Source organism: Salvelinus sp. IW2-2015, linkage group LG8 (assembly GCF_002910315.2).
Source record: "Salvelinus sp. IW2-2015 linkage group LG8, ASM291031v2, whole genome shotgun sequence".
NCBI classification, from domain to species: Eukaryota; Metazoa; Chordata; class Actinopteri; order Salmoniformes; family Salmonidae; genus Salvelinus; species Salvelinus sp. IW2-2015.
Genome location: NC_036848.1, coordinates 23209633 through 23230689, shown reverse-complemented (window position 1 = coordinate 23230689; position 21057 = coordinate 23209633). Strand labels below are relative to the sequence as shown.

The 21057-nt window shown below is 43.8% G+C and overlaps 1 protein-coding gene across 1 annotated transcript in view; it reads right to left on the bottom strand.

Annotated features, from left to right (window-relative positions):
• Positions 1–9749: 9749 nt before the first annotated feature.
• apln (apelin) overlaps positions 9750–21057 on the bottom strand; it is a 28727-nt gene continuing 17419 nt past the window's right edge. Inside the window, exon 3 of the mRNA XM_023992771.2 lies at positions 9750–14148. The gene's annotated coding sequence lies outside the window, so the exon portion shown is untranslated. The remainder of the gene's footprint in view (positions 14149–21057) is intronic.

Below are 21057 nucleotides of genomic sequence, written 5' to 3'. Positions count from 1 at the left end.
ATACTTCTGATATTTCTCAGTAATAACATTGTAATGACTTCCAATACAATGCTAGATTATGTTTGTGATCATGGTTAACACACACGTGAACTTTGAAGAACAGGTCCAACTAGCCTGCCAAATAGCCCCTCTCCAGTGCTACCCTTATCTCTGTGTGTGTACATTTGATAATCCTCTGYGTTTGTCTGAGCTGTGATTGGCTAGGTTTGGGTTGGTCCATTGCCTGACAGCACGCCTGTCATGTGGCCTTGGCAGTTGCCTGCCCCCCGCGGTGGACGATGCATTCCCCAGGAACCCTGGGAACTCTGAGAACTCAGGAGCTTGCCTTCCCTTAACCAGCCAGGCTAACTTTGATGTTATGAAGCCATACGGCTGAGAATGAGACTATTATCCCAGGCTGCACCTCCATGTTGTGCATCCCTGTAGCACAGCAACCACATCCCYTATCYGCTCGTRAAACTCTACACATCCYTTGCACGGTCTTCACATTTTGCTGCCTTAGAACGTCTTGATTGCGTATGTCTTGGATGCACTTTTGGCAGCCAWTACAAGCTGTGAATCATTCTCAATAAGATTCTACCAACTTTGCACAACTCTTAGGGCAACATTTATCCAATGTTTGTCAAATTTGCTCAAGCTCAGTACATTTGGTTGTGAGTCATTGATGGACAGCAAACCTTGTCTCTGATTTTCAAGCACATTTTCAAGTCAGGTCTGAGGCTGGACCCCTCAGAAATACTCTCTTCGAAAGCCATTTTGGTGTGTCTTTGGCATACATGTCTTTGTAATTGTCCCACTGAAAATAAAAACTCTTCCCCAGGGTTAGCTTTTTAGAAAACTGAGGCGGGTTTTACTCAAACTTTTTACCTGGGCTTTGCTCTTTTCATGTTTCTTTTGATCCTGATAAACTCCCCAGTCCATGCCGGTTACAAGCATACCAAACATATGATCCTGCCACCCACGATACAGAGGTTTACACTCTGTTTTGTGTTGTGTTGGAGTTGACCCAAGCCTGTATTTTTTTTATTTAGACCAAAAAGTTAATTTCTTTGCCGCGTTGTCTTGTAGTATTACTACACATCCTTGTTGCAAACATAATCAATGATTTGGAGTGTTTAAAAAAAAATAACAGGCGTCATTCTTTTAACTTTGCCATACAGGCCAGTAATGTGGAGTGAATGCAATGCTGTTGATCCTCTGTATTTTCAAGTATAGTGGTGGCAGCATCGTGCTATAGGAATGCTTGTCACTGCCAGGGACTGTGGAGTTTGTCAGGGTGAATAAATGTGAAAGAGCGAAGAACAGACCAAAAGTTAAAGGAACYCTTGCCATAGGCTTCTGAATACCGAACCCTGGGATAGAGTTTTTCAGGGCTGAAAATGACACAAAATGTTAATGCTAAAGACACCCCAGAATGGCTTTCCAATAAATGTTGAGTGTTCCTGAATGGTCAAGTCTCAGCCCTGACTTAAATCTCCTTGAAAACCAGAGACAGGGTTTGAATATTGCTGTCCATCAATGACTCCCAACCAAATTCACTGAGCTTAAAAATATGGATGTATGTTGAATCTTTTTCAAAATGTTTTGTGGCTGTATTCTTCATTTATTTATTTTTTATTAATTTGGAAAGCTTTATATTATTTTTTGTTGATTTTGGAAATGTGTAGTAGGTTATGTACATTGGCAGATTTTCATTTTTTGATGTAATCCATTTTKAGATAAAATGTAAAGGCAGCAAGATGTGAAGCTGTGCAAGGGGTGTGTAGACTTTCACGAGGCGCTGTATATCTATGCTATCCATTAGCTTGGTGTGCATTGCTACCATATGCTATACATTACTAGCATGCTATGTGTTAGTAGTAGCAATAGCAATGCTATCTGTTAGCAGTCACAGCCTCACTATGCTACCTCTTAGCACCCTATGCATGTCTTTTCTGAAATCTGCTCTGTATATTCCTCCCGTCTGTGTTTACTAACCCTGGGCTCGGAATGCTAACCAGATATGTCACACACACATGCCCAGAGTGGAGGAGGAAAGGRATTGGGGGTTTGTGTTTGATAAACAATTCTGAGAAAATAATTAGATGAAAAGACACCACTTTCATTAACCGCAGGGACTCCAACTTCATATATCGCCTACAACCAGTCACAGTTAAAAGCCTGCCTAATATTACCATACCATATTCATTTTTAATCAATTAAGGACCTATAGGGGGAAATTAGAAAATGCAGATTTACTCCACTGGGATTGTGGGGGCAAGGACAATTTTTTTATATTTGCATATGGCGCATATTTACACTCATGTATACAGTGATCTGCAGTATATACAGTTTGAGTGGCTGTCTAATACCCTTTCCATACTAGTGAGCCAAGCCAAACTGTATGGTGCTGGCCTGGTTACGCATCCACCGTAGTTGTTGGAACTGGACAATGTTAAGAGAAGATATCTGAGCCAGCACAGTATGGTTCCACTTGGCACGATTAGAGAGTGGTTGTCTGCCATAAATGATGCGCCTGCCACTGCCGCTGCCTGACTGATGTTGATGTGTGGAGCATTGGSTTCACACTGAGGTGAAGATGGGTCTACACTATCTTCTCCTTAGTGGGGGAAAGGTGCCAGAAAAGACTGTCTGGGCCTGAAATGCTGTGTCTGTCAGAGAGAGAGGGAGAGATAKAGGAGGAATAGGGAGCTGGCTGGTTTCTGGGCCCACTCCATGTTCTTACTCTCTACTTCTCTCTCTCCTTCTCATTCAATAAACAAATATGTGGAGTATTTCTCCCTCTGGTGTTCTTATGTTTCTGTTCTTTCTATCTCTTCTCTCTGCGGCTGGTTTGTGACACCTGAGAGTTGACCTGCATTAAGACGTCAAGAACAGCATGACGGTTAAAAGGGGCTGGTCTTAGTGCATATCTTCAAAAGCTTGTTAAAGAGGAAAGCTTTGGCAGTGATTTAGGGAAATCTGCTATTACAGTTTTAATAGGGTTCATCTAATCCATGCTGGCAGATTAGAGCTGTCTGGACATGGCCCAAATACTTGCTGCTTCACTTAATGTCTCCGTCTCCATGCGAATGCATTTATGAGCTGTATAGTATTCACTAAGGCAACCTGTTTCTGTCTCATCGGATGAATGAATCTCCAGAGCCAAGATCTTTCGAGTACTACTACACTGCTTTCCAAGTAACCTAATGCATTCAAGCAGCCTGAGGTAACGTTGTTATTGTGGGGGGYCACTATCGAGATTTAAAAGCTCAATTTCTCCTCTCCTTTGCTAATGGGAGCCTATTCAGGGATTGTGTTTTAAGATCGTTGCGTTGACATCTGTCTATTAGGCCACTACAAATTGTAGTCTATCCTTGTCTCTCTCTCCCCTACCTTGTGCTTTGTAAACTTCTTCACGCTTATGGGAAAATGGGTTTCTTTCGGAATGGTTTAGCCGGTGGCCATCTGACAGTGATTTGCTGATCCTGTGCAATTTCATGATGGCTTTCATCCTCGGAGGCCACAGGGCCCCGGAGAGGCAGCCAATGACTGGCCTCGCATCCTGTGCTGTGTGCAATTATAGGTTAGTGTGTGTCACAGCATCATTGTCGTCAGTTTTTTTTAATGCTTTTGCCCAGTTTCCCGCTGCATTCAGTTATATGTTTATTCCCGTTCTATTTTGACTGGGAAGACATCCAGTAAGGACATGGCCACTGTACTCGAGTCATTGTTGTGTGATGTGTTTTTGGAATACCGCTGAGTTACAAAGGGAACTGGGGGAGSGAGAAGCTGAATGGGTTTTCATTGTGATGGGTTTTCCCCCTGTTATTTTAAGGACTGTCACTGTCCCATTCTTTCAACTTGAAGCTGCCCATATAACTTMATTATAGCTGCCCTTCCAGTCAATTTGCACTGTTGGCAGAAAAAAAAGGACGAAAAAACACAAAAGTTTGGTCAAAAAATCACCCTAAATATTGCTGACAAGCCCTGCTTCGGCCCCTTAAAGACGTGGCCTCTTAATTAATTGGCCCTAACAAGATAATGGCACGGCAATGCACCCCCTGAGCAGCAGCAACATGTTTATTTAAATGTTGTTTTGGGATTGGGTGGGCTGCTGTGTGGGTGAGGGAGAAAGGTTTACTGGTGTGAGCTTCAAAGGTATTCATCAACGGTCTTTCTAAGGCCCAGGATGTGCTATTGTCATCCAGCAATCTCTACCATGCACACAACTGATAACCTTCGCTTTTTTGCGATCTGACTTCCTCCCTGCCCTATGTTGGTTCTTGCATGTGTTGCCTCTGGGGTGTATAGATAGGCCTGTTTCATGGAACTCAAGGACAAACGGACACCTCAAATGTTGTTCTTGTCTATTGACGTGTCATCCTGCTGACAAACAAACCATTGAAAACCAGCAAGTGTTAATCTTACAAGACTCCCAATAACAACAGAAAACACATCTATAAAAGGTTATTTGGTTATTTTAAACATGACAGCACAGCAGCAGGCCTTGCTCCATTTTGCAATATCACCGGATCCCCCTATGGGACTGTGTTTACTGCCAGAAATGTACACGTAAAGATTGCAGCACTGTGTGCATCGGCCTCCAACGACCTCAGGCCTCTCTGCACACCACTCCTCTGCGCTATTCTGACCACAGCCGACGACCTCAGGCCTCTCTGCACACCGCTCCTCCGCTATTCTGACCATACCTATCCTCCACGCTATTCTGACCACACCTCTCCTCCACGCTATTCTGACCACACCTCTCCTCCACTCTATTCTGACCACAACCTTCTCCTCCACGCTATTCTGACCACACCTCTCCTCCACGCTATCTGACCACACCTCTCCTCCACGCTATTCTGACCACACCTCTCCTCCACGCTATTCTGACCCAACCTCTCCTCCACGCTATTCTGACCACACCTCTCCTCCACGCTATTCTGCACACACCTATCCCTCCACGCTATTCTGACCACACCTCTCTCCTCCACGCTAATTCTGGGACCACACCTCTCCTCCACGCTATCTGACAACCTTCTCCACGCTATTCTGACCACACCTCTCCTCCACGCTATTCTGACCACACCTCTCCTCCACGCTATTCTGACCACACCTCTCCTCCACGCTATTCTGACCACACCTCTCCTCCACGCTATTCTGACCACACCTCTCCTCCACGTTTCTGACCACACCTCTCTCCAACGCTATTCTGACCACACCTCTCTCCCCACGCTATTCTGACCAACCTCTCCTCCACGCTATTCTGACCACAGCCGACGGAACACAGAAAGAAGACCGTCACCAACAGCGGCCTATGTCTTCGGAAGGAATTGTCATTTTTCCAAAATGCCGCGCAAAATGTGCTTTTAGACAAGGCCTGGGGAAGGTGACTTTCTCTGTCTCCTGTCATCACAAATGTGTAACAATGTAATGATGAGAAAGGTGCAGTATGACCCTGAATACGTTAGCCTATGGGCCAGTGCACTTGCTTTGTTCCCAGCCTGCGATGTAGGGCTAATGTTGCTGAGCCGTACAGTGTGCGGTTTAATCCTGGAGGACAGTTTTGGCTCAGTGACGAGGGAAATTAGTTCAATGAAAGGTGCAACATTACCCAACATCCCCCACCGCGTTCTCACCATACCTTTTTAGAAGTGCTCTCTAACTTCAACGGAACTTGGGATGATATCATAAGACTCTCTCTACAGTACATACCCATTGGAGGGAATCTCCACCTTAAAGGTAGACTCAGCAGTATGACATCATTATGTACCGCTGGGCGACTTCCTCCTTAAGAAATCAACAACAACAATATTCCAATCTTCAAAGACTGCCACTAAGAAATTAAGATCACTTTATTGGTAAATTGCACACAAGTTCCAACCAAAATGTTTCTTTTGTTTTTAACCCAACCCCTCTGAAAGACACATGTACAGGTTTTGAGAGTAGTGGGGAGCTGTTGTTGTGGGGGGTTAAGTGCCTTGCTCAAGGGCATAACAGCAGACAATGCATTTAGGATTTGATACCAGCTGCCAGCTCACTTCCTGACAGAAATAACCTACTGGACCCGGGATTCAAACTGGTAACCCTCCGRTTGCTGGCTYGCCTCTTTAACCACTAGGCTACCTGCCACCCCATTGGCTATTCCCAATGTGGACATTCCCCAAAGGAAAGATTCAAATTAGGAAAAGCTGTGGCAGTCTTGGCATATTTGATTTCGGTTGATGTCTGTAATTAAGAAATCGACCCTTTTTTTATTATGATGTCATATTGTTGTCCACCTTTTAACAACAGAAGGAGTCAGAAGTCACTCTCTCTCCCAGTCTCCCAGTTTCCTCTCCCCTCCCCACTCCCCTGGCTGTCCTGTGTTTGCACTGGCCTTGTTTTTATGACCACTCCAGTGATCCGTGGCCCGCTGCAGAGGCTGCTGGTGTTACCACAGCTGAGGTGAATTAGACAGACTGTTGTTCCTGCCTCTTACCTGGCTCCAGGCTCTCTGCTTGCAATCCGTAGTGTTTTCCTTCCATCTCAGAGCAGTTGGAGATACAACACCACCCCTCACCACATCCAAGTGGCATCTCTCACAGGCTGTTGTGTAGTTAATTGCCCGTGGTGTTGTGTTCTCTTTAGTTCCCCTTGAATTTTTTACCTTTGAACCAGTGCCTATCCAGCAGCGAGCAGTGTGGCCASATCCACTTGATCACAATTTAGTGAGATCTTCAATCCAGTCCAGGCGAGCAAAATAGAGCCTTGGACTGGATAGAATCCACCAGTATTTGATTTGTCAGTGGTTCTGAGGGCTTTGTTGGTGGTATAATGGGCCAGCCAACTGCAGTAAAGGGGTTTTTATAATGTGGCAGAAGAAGTGATCCTGGGACTCAGTGCCAAAAGCAGTACAGATGTTTTGCCTCCTGCAGCCTGTCTCCTCTGTGCTCCATAGCTAGCTAGGCACAGCACAYTGTGTGCCTCTCCTCCACAGTTGATTCCCCGGCTCTCCCTCGCTTGCCGTGGGGATATTGTCAATAATTAAGAGAGCCACAAGGGACTCAGTGTCTGACACTTATTTCCCATGGTGCCTTGCTCCTCATATTCTACGCCTCAAACCTTTTTCTCTCCCAACTGAAGCGGATGCACCTTTCCTCCCCCTCTTCTCCCAGCCCCCTCACAATTTCTGTGATTGGGAAAGCAGTGGCAGTGACATGCATTCCAGCAATGACAGTGAACAGACTGGAGCCGCTCTTTGTACTGAACCTTTAACCATTCAAAGGGGCCGTCTGGTGGCTGTAACGCCCCATTGGCGACGCTCTCTGCGCCGCACTGCACTGTAACTCTATAGCCTCATTGTCACGCTCCGTATCGCCCCAGTGACCCCCAGCCCAATTATACAGCTGACCTGGGGTTGATGACATAACCTTGGGCGGCTTTTGGGGGTACCGCAGCACAGAGGGGGTACCTCCTGTCTGTCATGCCGTGTCAACTCTGCATGCTAACAAGGCACTTCCCAGAGTGGTCCCACTGGACGTAGTGGAACCAGAACGCAGAACCTTAGACATCTACCTTAACTTATTCACCCACACACTCCCTTCAGAGGTCTTTTCAAAGATTCCTTTCATGATAGGTGAGACCATAATAGACACTTGAAGAGGGTACTTTGTAAATTCAATTTGACATTATGTTCCTCTTTTGGTAGGACACTTCACTTAGAGGGTTAAAGTAGTCCCCTACGTTCCAAGKCAATTTGATAGAACTTCACTGGAGTCAGTGATGTCACTTTAGTTTAGATATTTTTTAAGACCAAAGAAAATACGAGACGTAACCCATTTATTCTTGTGATAATAGACAATATTAATAGGTCTATGTGTTTATGTGGGTCAATTAAAGGACAGCGCCAAAGTAGGGGTTAGCGATGTAGGTGGTGATATAAACTAATCTCAAGACGGTATTGTTTTTATAAGCTAGAAGAGAGCAGCTTGAAGCCTGAGGCGACTGTTGAATAATGTGCGGATATTTCACGGAGAAAGAGAAATGTTATGACTCAATATGTCAACTGTAATTGCTTGAGCTGGATTCCTTTAAGATTAYCCAGCAGCTGAGTGTAATCTTAGATTCAGGGGGTCCTGTGTAGCAATACGTTGCATGATTGCTAAATGCTAATACAGCTGGACTTATCCGTGATATTCATACTCAGCAATTATGCTGTATTAATGTGCATTATGCTTAATAAGGAGTTGAAGCTATAGGAACCTGTCACAGGCAAGGTGTTACTTGATGGTCATGGGTTTGATATAGGATTCCAACGGAGATGTGGGTGGAGTTCTTTGCATGTGTCCTATTACTTGGCATTGGCTATAGCCACGTTTTATACCTGGTTCTAACATGCGTCCTTTGTCATGATCTTGTCCTCATTTTGATTGTGCTCACATTTTTAGACAGGTGTTTATGATTAAAAGATGCATTGTGAACTGATTTTGATCAGATCTTATAAGTGTAAACGGGCAAGATCGGGACAAGATAAGGACGCATRTTAGTGGCAGGTATAAACGGGGCTTCTGACAGCCTTCTCTTGGGACCAAAGTTAGTTCTATTCTATAGCAGAGTTACAAGACTGGTAAACACGGGCACAAGAGCTGATGACAGGGCTGACTTGAATAGCTGTTGAATGTCAAATGCAAATATACATATTATAATTGTGTTATAATTTAATGTACACTACCGGTCAAAMGTTTTAGAACACCTACTCATTCAAGGGTTTTTCTTTATTTTTAATATTTTCTACGTTGTAGAATAATAGTGAAGACATCAAAACAAATTTCCTCCATGTCTAATGTCCATTGCTCATGTTTCTTGGCCCAAGCAAGTCTCTTCTTATTATTGGTGTCCTGTAGTAGTGGTTTCTTTGCAGCAATTCAACCATGAAGGCCTGATTCACACAGTCTCCTCTGAACAGTTGATGTTGAGATGTGTCTGTTACTTGATCTCTGTAAAGCATTTATTTGGGCTGCAATTTCTGAGGCTGGTAACTTATCCTCAGCAGCAGAGGGTCTTCCATTCCTGTGGCGGTCCTCATGAGAGACAGTTTCATCATAGAGCTTGATGGTTTTTGCGACTGCACTTGAAGAAACTTTCAACGTTCTTGAAATTTTTCTGGATTGACTGAYCTTCATGTCTTCCTTCAAGTAATGATTGACTGTCGTTTCTCTGCTTATTTGAACGGTTCTTGMCATAATATGAACTTGGTCTTTTACCAAGTAGGGYTATCTTCTGTATACCACCCCTACCTTGTCACAACACAACTAATTGTCTCAAACGCATTAAGAAGGAAATACATTCCACAAATGTACTTTTAAGAAGGCACACCTGTTAATTGAAATGCATTCCAGGTGACTACCTCATGAATCTGGTTGAGAGAATGACAAGTGTGCAAAGCTGTCATCAAGGCAAAGGGTGGACAATTGAAGAATCTCAAATATAAAATAGATTTTAATTTATTTAACACTTTTTCGGTTACTACATGATTCCATATGTGTTATTTCATAGTTTTGAACGTCTTCACTATTATTCTAAAATGTAGAAAATAGTCAAAAATTAAGAAAAACCTTTGAATGAGTAGGTGTTCAAAAACTTTTGACCGGTAGTGTACATAYTTTAATTATCACACCCAGTGTCCTCTGCAATAATGCTGCAATGTTATCAATTGCTTTCAGTAGTAACACCCATTAACATGCCTCGTTTCGGAGGGACCAACGCAAAGAGGACAAAACACAATAGATTCTTAAAATAAGATTTTTTAATATGACTTATTATCATAAAGATATATTTACACACTTTACAGAAATAGAAAATAAAAACACAAAGCTACGCGTGAAAGGAAAAAATAAAATAAGTACTCCAAGAGCTAAAGCTTATATTTTATAAATTAGAAACCAAAAGTTCAAATATGTACACAGTATTTCAACCATTTCTGACACTTGTTTTCTTCATTTATTTGTTTAATTTTTGCCCAGTTCAACATCAAAACAGAGACAGGGACTGTACAGTTGGCCTGGTGAGTAATATGAGCACATACCTTCGACAGTAGTAAAGAAGTTCAGGTGTAATACGTTGTCTTTTTAACTGCAGTTTGCTTGTGACCTAGTAAGTAACACTGTTGCAATGGCATTTCAGCCTAAACACTCTGGAGCTCCCTCAACTACTCTGAATGGTATTGATGGTGGACCCAGTTTGCCATGTAGATGGAGAACATTGTCATAATCAATGGGAGGAGGGGCCTTCTCTATTCTGGGGTATGAAGGTCTCATTTGAGGCAGCGAGATAATGACAGATAATTTTCATCTCCCGCGGGAGATCAAATCTAGTTATCCTTCGGATTGTCCCGCCTGTGGAATTGTGTGACTGCATCGGGATTGAATCTTAGCCACTTGATCCTGCAGATACAACACACACACACAGAGTGGGGGTATGGCGGGTTTAGATGCATAAGGTAAAACCATGGAATGTATTGCATGCTAGCTAAGTCGTTTTTCTTGGTGGGTCGTGTWACGTTTGGAAAGGAGTTTTACTGGAGCTTGTCAAGAGCTGAGAGAAAGTGACAGCGACATCAAAGATTAAAAACCTAGTGGTTTTGATTGACTCTTTGTGGGGACTGCCTACAGCTCGAGCGAGACAGTGACCCATGGTTAAGCTGCAGTTTTCATCACTAGCTTGCTAGACTCCTTTCTCCACCAGTCATACACATTTATCCCTCCACTGCTTCCTACTCCATACACACTCCCAGCCAAGTGCACATTTCTAAAAGTGGAAAATGAGCTGAGCACAAACATGGTACGTTCTTCTCGGAACAAACAAACCAGTGAAAACATGCTAACATGTGCATAGGAACATTACTCAGGCCTTGAGATGTAACACATAAGAGGATTGAGAGGAAACAAGATGAGAGGATGGGAATCGTTTCTCTTGYGGTAGCTTTGCTGGAAAAGACCATTAAGGAAAACGTATTGGTTTCCCATTTCAGTTTGAGCCTGGATGTGCTTGTCCTTCTACACCACAAGCTCCATTAACCTAAAATGGAGGCCTGTGGGGTATGTTGTATAGGAGAAGAATGCGTGAAGCTCTCACCTGTCTACAMCATATTGTACTGCAGACAAAATGTTCTATTATTGTTTACGACCACAAAATATACAGCTGTATTCCACACTGTATTTAAAAAAAGTACGCTTTGGACAACCAGCTAGACAAGAATCAGAYGACCAAAAATTGTCACAAAACACTGGAGAGCCATTTTATACCAAGGGTTTTCATTTTTTTTTTTACCAGCAGCATAATTGAATTGCAAAAGTGCAGCCTAGCTTGCCCGTACAAAGAAGTCTTGGAGCAAAGCCAGGTGATTGATATTTGGCTTTGGAAGTTTGGATCCAACTGATAACCAACCAGGGTGGACTAGCAGTGATTTGGGGAGACCAAGACTCAAATTGTACTCWATACATAAACATTGGGTCTGCATTTGGAGGGGCGGCTCGGCTGGTGCAGATGGTGGGGGATACATTCATGAAGAACAGTGCGGATACAGACATTGCTTTGCTTCCTTAACACTAGCTTCTCAGACCGGAAAATAGTGATTTTTAAACCTATTATTTTGAGCCAATCCAGCCCGACTCCTGTGGCTTAGAATGCCCATCCCCAGCTCCTATCTCCCTACTAGCTACCTCCCCCCATAATAATACGTGAGCAAAGATACTGAGCAAACGCTGTCTTTATTTAGAAGGAGCAGTAATGAATGCTCTGTCTGAGAGGGTATGAAATAATCATGGTGCGACTGAAATTATGATTTCACAGTGCCCTTAAGATTGAATACATTTTTAATCAAGGTGAGCTCGGCCGGGCGAGTTACCACTGTGATTTGAGATGCTCTCTTATTAAGAGCGTCTCATGCTGGGAGGCAGAGGTGCCGGGAAACTGCTTTTTAATTCTAATCTCTGGGTGAGAAACAGTAATGGGGGAAAGATAACATATTGGATTTCTTGGTTGAAACCAAGCAGCTTAAAAAACAACCTTACAATTTCCTCTCTTGGTCACGTGTAAAAAAAAAAATTGGGGGGTGATTGTTAACAGTCTAGTAGTGAAAGCCATTCTTACTGTAGGTTGAAACCAGATTTGGATTAAGAGACCAACCGAAAAAACAGATTTCCCCCATCCCTCCACATCTAATAGCAAACTGGATGCTGATTGGATGGCATCTGCTCTACATGTCCCAATTGTAGCATGTTACATAAATCAACAGGGGGTTTAAGGTTGTAGAGGGGGGGGAAGGGTGTGGTTCCAATCTCCGCCAATTTGACAATAAGCTCAGCCTGTGAGTGGCCCCTGCCAGCCTATGGGGAGGCCCATCTGAGAGAAATTAGCCATGGGATTTGATGAACATCATGATCAAAGCCATGACCACCTGTGCTGTGGAAGCGCAAGCTAAAAAGGCAACTGTACCCAACAGAGGCATAAAGAACCATAATGACTTAGCAAGGACTGAATCTGGATACATGGCTATAGTGGTGTTATACATAGGCAGGGAGAGTAAAGATACAGTATACGTCAATATGCTTATCATATATAAATGTTTGTGTGTCTTAAATAAATGTGCAAAATAGAGACTGCTCTGGCACAAGCTTCTATCACAGCACCCTGAGAAAAAAAGAAATGAAAATAGAAACAAAAAAAATCTGAACAAAACAGTAATATATTCCAGTATGATGGAAAGGCATAGCACATTCCATCAATCAAAGATCTCGGTCAAAGGGTCGAAACAGCCTCACTAAACAGTCAGAGAAGAGAGCACTATTGGTAGGCTGAACATGGTGGTAGATTTAYTGAGCTGACAGCAAGTTTGCTTGAAACGTGTTTTTGGTCTAATTTAACTGGACTCCTTGCTACCACTGCCTGTAAAATGGGATTTTTCTTGTTGTCTAGAAATGTATCATAATGCATATGTGTCAGTGTTATCGAGACTTCAAACGAGAGGTAATGTGTTTCTCATTTCTCTCTTCCTTTCGTTCCTTCGTTCCTGGCAGCATTGTGGAGTAGTTTATTATTTGGCACTTCATTAAAAGGCAAGGGAGTCTGTCGTTCAGAGAGCAGACCAGACCACCCCTGCCAGTTAACAGTCGTGTAGAGAAGCTACCGGGGGCTTCAGAGTGGCGAGGAGGCTGAGGATTGGGAATTGGGATCAGAGGACTCTTATCTCAGGTGGGACAACGTGTCTGTAACGTTGGGAAAATTGCTTAACCCCCCCCCGCGAGGTGTTAATGGGGTTAGTAACATGTAAAGAGCTTTGGATTAAAGAATCTTTCAGGTGAAGTAATTATCATGATTGTTTTGACTACATGTGCTGTTTCAAATGGTAAAATGGCATCCTCACTCGGGTCCAATTTTTGTTTACTTCACATCTTTTGCTGAAATTATCATGAAATAAAAAGGATAATGATTTTATCCTTTCTCTACTTTCTGAAAGGAAAACCTCGGATTGAGTTTTGCTGCAGACAGGTGAGAATGCCTTGAGTGAATTTGCTAACCTGGCTTTAATGGATCTGCGAAACATGTTGTAGAATAAATGCAGTCAACTTGTGGAACTCTGCCACTGCCTTTCCTCACTATCACCACCCGTTTACTAGTAAAGCCAGAAGTAGTTACACGGCAATGGAACTAATGGCTGTGGTCACCTTGGATCTGAGAGGATGGGAATACCACACCATGGAGAAGTGACTGACGCTTTAAGACTAAGACTGTTTGGAACCAGGCTCCCTGTCAACCACACATCATGCAAAGTGGGCAACACCGACGAGACCAGCTATGACAGGGCTCTAGAAAGCAAATTATAGAAAACACTTGGGGGAGGAGACAGAGATAGGGAGTGAGAGAGAGAGAGCGAAATAGAATCTGATAGCTTGGGCTCAGTACCCCCCACCCCCCCTTTCCCTGCCCCCAATTCTTCTTAGAGCTGAGGGTGAGTGGCTTGTCCTGATTGTTTTGTGGACAGAGAAGAGTTGCTTGAAGAACCAGCAGGTGCTATGGGACATCACTCTTCAGGCTGGGCAAGCGTAGGCCCATCGTTGCAAGGCCCCCCAAGGCAAAGGAAGAGCATAGAAATCAGAACTTGGGGGTGGGCGCTCGAAGCAGTGCCTGCAAAACAAAAACAGAGACGACAAAAGTGCCGTAAGTCCAGGCATTTTATTTCCCCCTTTACAATAGAAAGCCCTCTAGGATTCAGTGTTGGTTGGTGTAATTTTCACAACATTTGTTCTTGAGTTAAATAATGCAATGTTTGATTGGAAATAGTAATGTCGACTCAAATCGCCCTCAAACACAAAGATATATCCAATCAATCAATCAATCAATCAATCAATCAATTTTATTTTATATAGCCCTTCGTACATCAGCTAATATCTCGAAGTGCTGTACAGACACCCAGCCTAAAACCCCAAACAGCTAGTAATGCAGGTGTAGAAGCAGCTGATTAAAACACAGAAATTGCAGTTTACTGTCTGAAGGGATAAAAAAACGATTTAAAAAACCATTGTGGAAAAGAACACTACTTGTTTCTATTGTACTATGCTTACGGCTAGGGATGCCGTCTGGGCCGGCAGCCTTGCGAGGGTTAACACGTTTAAATGCTTTACTCATGTTGGCTGCGGCGAAGGAGAGCCTGCAGGTTTTGGTAGCGGACCGCGTCGTTGGCACTGTATTGTCCTCAAAGCGAGCAAAGAAGTTGTTTAGTTTGTCTGGGAGCAGGACATCGTGGTCCGCGACGGGGCTGGTTTTCTTTTTGTAGTCCGTGATTGACTGTAGACCCTGCCACATACCTCTCGTGTCCGAGCCGTTGAATTGCTACTCTACTTTGTCTCTATACTGACGCTTAGTTTGTTTGAATGCCTTGCGGAGGGAATAGCTACACTGATAGTATTCGGTCATGTTTCCGGTCGCCTTGCCCTGATTAAAATCAGTGGTTCGCGCTTTCAGTTTTGCACGAATGCTGCATTCAATCCACGGTTTCTGGTTGGGGAAGGTTTTAATAGTTGCTGTGGGCACAACAKCACCGATGCACTTGCTAATAAACTCGCTCACCGAATCAGCGTATTCATCAATGTAATTGTCCGACGCTATGCGGAACATTTCCCAGTCCACGTGATCGAAGCAATCTTGAAGCTTGGAATCAGATTGGTCGGACCAGCGTTGAACAGACCTGAGCACAGGCGTTTCCTGTTTTTCTGTCTATAGGCTGGGAGCAACAAAATGGAGTCGTGGTCAGATTTTCCTTGTTAAAATCCCCAGCTAAAATGAACGCAGCCTCAGGATATGTGGTTTCCAGTTTACATCGAGTCCAATGAAGTTCATTCAGGGCCATCGATGTGTCTGCTTGGGATATATACGGCTGTGATTATAATCGAAGGAATTCTCTTGGTAGAAATGCGGTCTATATTTGATTGTAAGGAGTTCTAGGTCAGGTGAGCAAAAGGACTTGAGTTCCTGTATGTTGTTATGATCACACCACGCTCGTTAATCATAAGGCATACCCCCCCCCCCCCCCCCCGCCTTCTTCTTACAAGATGTTGTCTGTCGGCTTGAAGAACAGGTGGCTGTACCGACTCCGATAGCGTGTCTCGAGTGAGCACGTTTCATGAGACAAAAAGTTACAGTCTCTGATGACTCTCTTGGAAGCCAACCTTCTTGGATTTCGTCTACCTGTTGTCAAAGACTGGACTTGGGAGGGTGCGCGATGTGCCGTCTACGGAGCTGACCGAAGACCGCTTCTTCTGCCCTCTGGCGCCGTTGTTTTGGGTCGCGGCTGGGATCTGATCCATTGTCCTGGGTGGTGGACCATACAGAGGATCCGCTTCGAGAAAGTTGTATCCTGGTCATAATGTTGGAGTGACGTTTGCTCTTATTCCATAGTTCTCCCGGCTGGTATAATAAAACTAATTTCCTGCTGGGTAACAATGTAAGAAATAATTACATAAAAAAACGAAAACTGCATAGTTTCCTGAGAAACGCAAAGCGAGGCAGCCATCTCTGGCGGCACCGTATGTTATTCCTCGGCGTACACATCACGGACAAAACTGAAATGGTCCACCCACACAGACAGCTTGGCGAAGAAGTCCAACAGCGCCTCTTCAACCTCAGGAGGCTGAAGAAATTCGCTTGTCACAAAAACCTCACAAACTTTTACAGATGCAAAATTGAGAGGCATGCCTGTCGGCTCGTATCACCGCCTGGTAGGCAAACTGCTCCGCCCACAACCGTAAGGCTCTCCAGAGGGTAGTGAGGTCTGCCAAACGCATCACCGGGGCAAACTACTGCCGCTCCAGGACACCTACACCACCCGATTTCACAGGAAGGCCAAAAAGATCATCAAGGACAACAACCACCCGAGCCACTGCCTGTTCACCCCACTATCATCCAAAAGGCGAGGTCAGTACAGGTGCATCAAAGCTGGGACCGAGAGACTGAAAAACAGCTTCTATCTCAAGGCCATCAGACTGTTAAACAGCCATCACTAACATTGAGTGGCTGCTGCCAACATACTGACTCAATCTCTAGCCACTTTAATAATTAMAAATTGGATGTAATAAATGTATCACTAGTCACTTTAAACTATGCCACTTTATATAATRTTTACATACCCCACACTACTCATCTSATATGTATATACTGTACTCTATACCTTCTACTGCATCTYGCCTATGCCGTTCAGCCATCGCTCATCCATATATATTTTTATGTACATATTCTTATTCATTCCTTTACACTTGTGTGTATAAGGTAGTTGTTGTGAAATTGTTAGATTACTTGTTAGATATTACTGCATGGTCGGAACTAGAAGCACAAGCATTTCGCTACACTCGCATTAACATCTGCTAACCATGTGTATGTGACAAATAAAAATGGATTTGATTTGATTTGATGAGTTCCTGTCAATGGGACAATCTTTTATCTTTCCCTGGCCTTTTATGTTTTTAGATGGCTAGTGCTCTCGGTGAACTTTGTTGCTCGACAACAGGGTTCATTGATTGACGAGAGCCCGTCCTTTTTTCCAGATGGCATATTTCTGTGGTTGTGTAATGCCAGTGTACTGATGTGAATCTACTCATCCTCTGGGTCATTGTTTGTGTCTGTACTCTATTGTTTATTTTCTCTCTGGTATGATCTCAGTATGGTAGGATTTTCTGAATGTATAATAGAGAGTCAGTGTCAGAGGTGCAGATTGACAAAGTGTAGCGAACTCTATTCTTTGGGCAGAAGAGTTATCATTTCTTGTTGCAAAAAGGAGGTATGGTTTMTGTGAGGCAACGGCAAGAAGTCTGACCGTCATCACAATCCACCACGGCAGGTGCMTGTTAGCGTGCTAACTAGAAAAGTTATTTTGTGCTAGCCATATCCAAGAGGTAAGTTGAATGAGAACTTTTCAATAAATAAATAAAAACATTTCAGCTTGATTGCGAGCTTGCTAACTAGCAATATTTACTCTGAATAAGCATATTTAACAAATAATTTTTGGACAAAAAGTCGCAGACAGTCTCTATATTGTTTTGATAGAGAGCTAACTGTACGACTCATTTGCCCAATTTATGGAGACTCCCTAAGGAACTGTTGAAAACTTGCTTCTGTTGCAATACTGTCGTTCAACATTTTTGTAATCCTGTAGCACCTCCTCAACTCGGAGACTCAACAGCATCTCAAAGGGATGACCCGGGTCTCAGTCTCCTCTCTAATATTTCTGCACATCTTGTTTGTGTCACGTGCTAAAAGTCAAGTTCACCTCCCTCTTGCCTGAGGTGTCAGAATATAATGGATGAGCTGCCTTTGACAATGAAACGGAGGGAGGTGGAGGTTGTGGTTCTGGATCYGGTGTGGTTTAAGTAGAGTGATGGATATTGTCAAGTGAAGCACCTTCCCTACTCATAACGTACACTAATTAGGGCCAATTATGACTTGGATCCATATTCTGGCATATTGAGAAATCAAATTTTTTCTCCAACTCGTGCCTCCGTTGAACTCGGTCGAGCTTAGATCTTTCCTCCAGGGTAAAAGAATGTGCTGCAACAGCTTTTTCTCAAGACATGCATCCTACCATCAGAAAAAGAAAAGAAAGGAGGAGACAAGAACAAAGACAGAGTGGTTTCAATGATGCTATATCCCTGCTGGTTATCAGGCCTCGTGAAGAGATAATTCCCAGACTGCACTCAACTGGGGGAGAATGTTTCATTTATTCTCTGGTTCAGTTGAACATGTTGATAAAAGAAGATTCTTTTTTATGAAGGGTTTTGATGGTTTTATCATGGAGTCAATGGAGGACAGTAGACAATGGCATCCTCCTATAGGGTCTCCTAACTTTCTCAACATTCCAACCAAGGCAAATTTAATGGCTTGATAGGCATGCTGGTCAGGTTGAGCTAACTGGAATGCCTTGTTATGAGGATGCATTCGGAAACATAATGTTAACTTTCACTGCTATGCAGATGACACACAGCTGTACATTTCGATGAAACATGGTGAAGCCCCAAAATTGCCCTCCTTGGAAGTCTGTGTTCCAGACATAAGGAAGTGGATGGCTGCAAATGTTCTACTTTTAAACTCGGACAAAAGAGAGATGCTTGTTCTAGGTCCCAAGAAACAAAGAGATCTTCTGTTGAATCTGACAATTAATCTTGATGGTTGTACAGTCGTCTCAAATAAAACTGTGAAAGACCTCGGCGTTAATCTGGACCCTGATCTCTCTTTTGACGAACATATCAAGAGCTGTTTCCTGTTTAAGGACAGCTTTTTCCATCTACGTAACATTGCAAGAATCTGAAACTTTCTGTCCAAAAAGATGCAGAAAAAATATCCATGCTTTTGTCACTTCTAGGTTAGACTACTGCAATGCTCTACTTTCCGGCTACTCAGATAAAGCACTAAATAAACTTCAGTTAGTGCTAAACAAGGCTGCTAGAATCTTGACTAGAACCAATCTTGACTAGCCAGTGACAGGGGTTGAGTCACAGGCTTACTAGTGCTCTTCCATGCCGTCCCTAGGAGGGTGCGTCACTTGAGTGGGTTGAGTCACTGACGTGATCTTCCTGTCCGGTTGGCGCCCCCCTTGGGTGGTGCCGTGGCGGAGATCTTTGTGGGCTATACTCGTCCTTGGCTCAGGATGGTAAGGTTGGTGGTTGAAATATCCCTCTTAGTGGTGTGGTGGCTGTGCTTTGGCAAGTGGGTGGGGTTATATCCTGCCTGTTTGGCCCTGTCGGGGGTATCGTCGATGGGGCCACGGTGTCTCACAACCCCACCTGTCTCAGCCTCCAGTATTTATGCTGCAGTAGTTTGTGTCGGGGGCTAGGGTCAGTCTTTATATCTGAAGTATTCTCCTGTCCTATCTGGTGTCCTGTGTGAATTTAAGTATGCTTTCTCTCATTCTCTCTCTCTCTTTCTATCTTTATTTTTTATTTTTCTCTCTCTTCGGAGGACCTGAGCCCGAGAACCATGCTTCAGGACTACCTGGCCTGATGACTCCTTGCTGTCACCAGCCACCTGGCCGTGCTGCTGCTCCAGTTTCAACTGTCTCCTGCGCGGCTATGGAACCCTGACCTGTTCACTGGATGTGCTTCCTGTCCCAGACCTGCTGTTTTCAACTCTCTAGAGACAGCAAGAGCAGTAGAGATACTCTGAATGATCGCTATGAAAGCCAACTGACATTTACACCTGAGGTTGCTGACCTGTTGCACCCTCAAACTGCTGTGATTATATTATTTGACCCTGCTGGTCATCTATAAACATTGACAATCTTGGCCATGTTCTGTTTATAATCTCCACCCGGCACAGCCAGAAGAAGACTGGCCATCCCTCAATAGCCTGCGTCCTCTCTAGGTTTCTTCCTAGGTTCTGGCCTTTCTAGGGAGTTTTTCCTAGCCACTGTGTTTCTACACCTGCATTGCTTGCTGTTTGGGGTTTTAGGCTGGGTTTCTGTACAGCACTTTGGGACATCAGCTGATGTAAGAAGGGCTTTATAAATACATTTGATTGATTTGCAGGGAAAAAGCTCTRAATGAGGTGAACTATGAACTTAGCAAGGCGAGAGGAGCCAGAGAAAATAGAAATCATCGTCTTGTTGTGATTGAAGTGATGTTAGCGGTGAAAGCATTGTGAGTCAGTGAGCCGTTCTCTTCTATAGAGCTCTACCAACTTCCTGAAGTTTCCCTCATTGTGCGGCCGCCATTCTGACACTGAAAACAAGCCATTGACCGCGCAACGCTACATTTTTTGGGCTGCGCAGAGCATTGAACCTTCGAGGTCCTGTGTTGTCCCACRAGCACGTGTGCCCTAGCTTGGGGCTTGTTCCTTGCTTGTACCTTTGTGCCACTGTATCTGAAGTTCCCCTGGGCTTGGAGAGGAAAGTCTAAATAATTCTCTCCAAAAATGCTACATATAACAATAACAATCCATAATTTTCCATAGATTGTAAAACCCATGTGGGGACAAAAGAAAGTGGAGCTTCTCACCTTCTAGGGCTTTTATCCACTTCCCTTTTAAACTGATTAAGCATGCCTTAAGGGGAATGACACATCTGCCTCATCCCAAGCCTCGTCTATTACTGGGATTCATTTATGGCAGGCTGGCGTTGTGTGGCTGGCACCTCCTGCAGGGATGTTGTATCCTGCCAAGCTCCCCCTGTATCTCATGTGGTCTGGGAGAGACATGTGTCTCATGTGTGACAATGGGTCTTGGGTTCCTCAATTCATGGCAGTTCTTGCACATGCCTGGGCGAATRGCCCTCCATTCAAGACCATCATGGTAGAACATACACTACTGTTCAGAAGTTTGGGGTCACTTAGAAAAGTCCTTGTTTTTAAAAGAAAAACACATTTTTTGTCCATTAAAATAACATCAAATTGATAGGAAATACAGTGTAGAAATTGATAATGTTGTAAATGACTATTGTATCTGGAAACGKCTGATTTTGAATGGAATATCTACATAGGTGTACAGAGGCCCATTATCAGCAACCATCACTCCTGTGTTCCAATGGCACGTTGTGTTAGCTAATCCAAGTTAGCT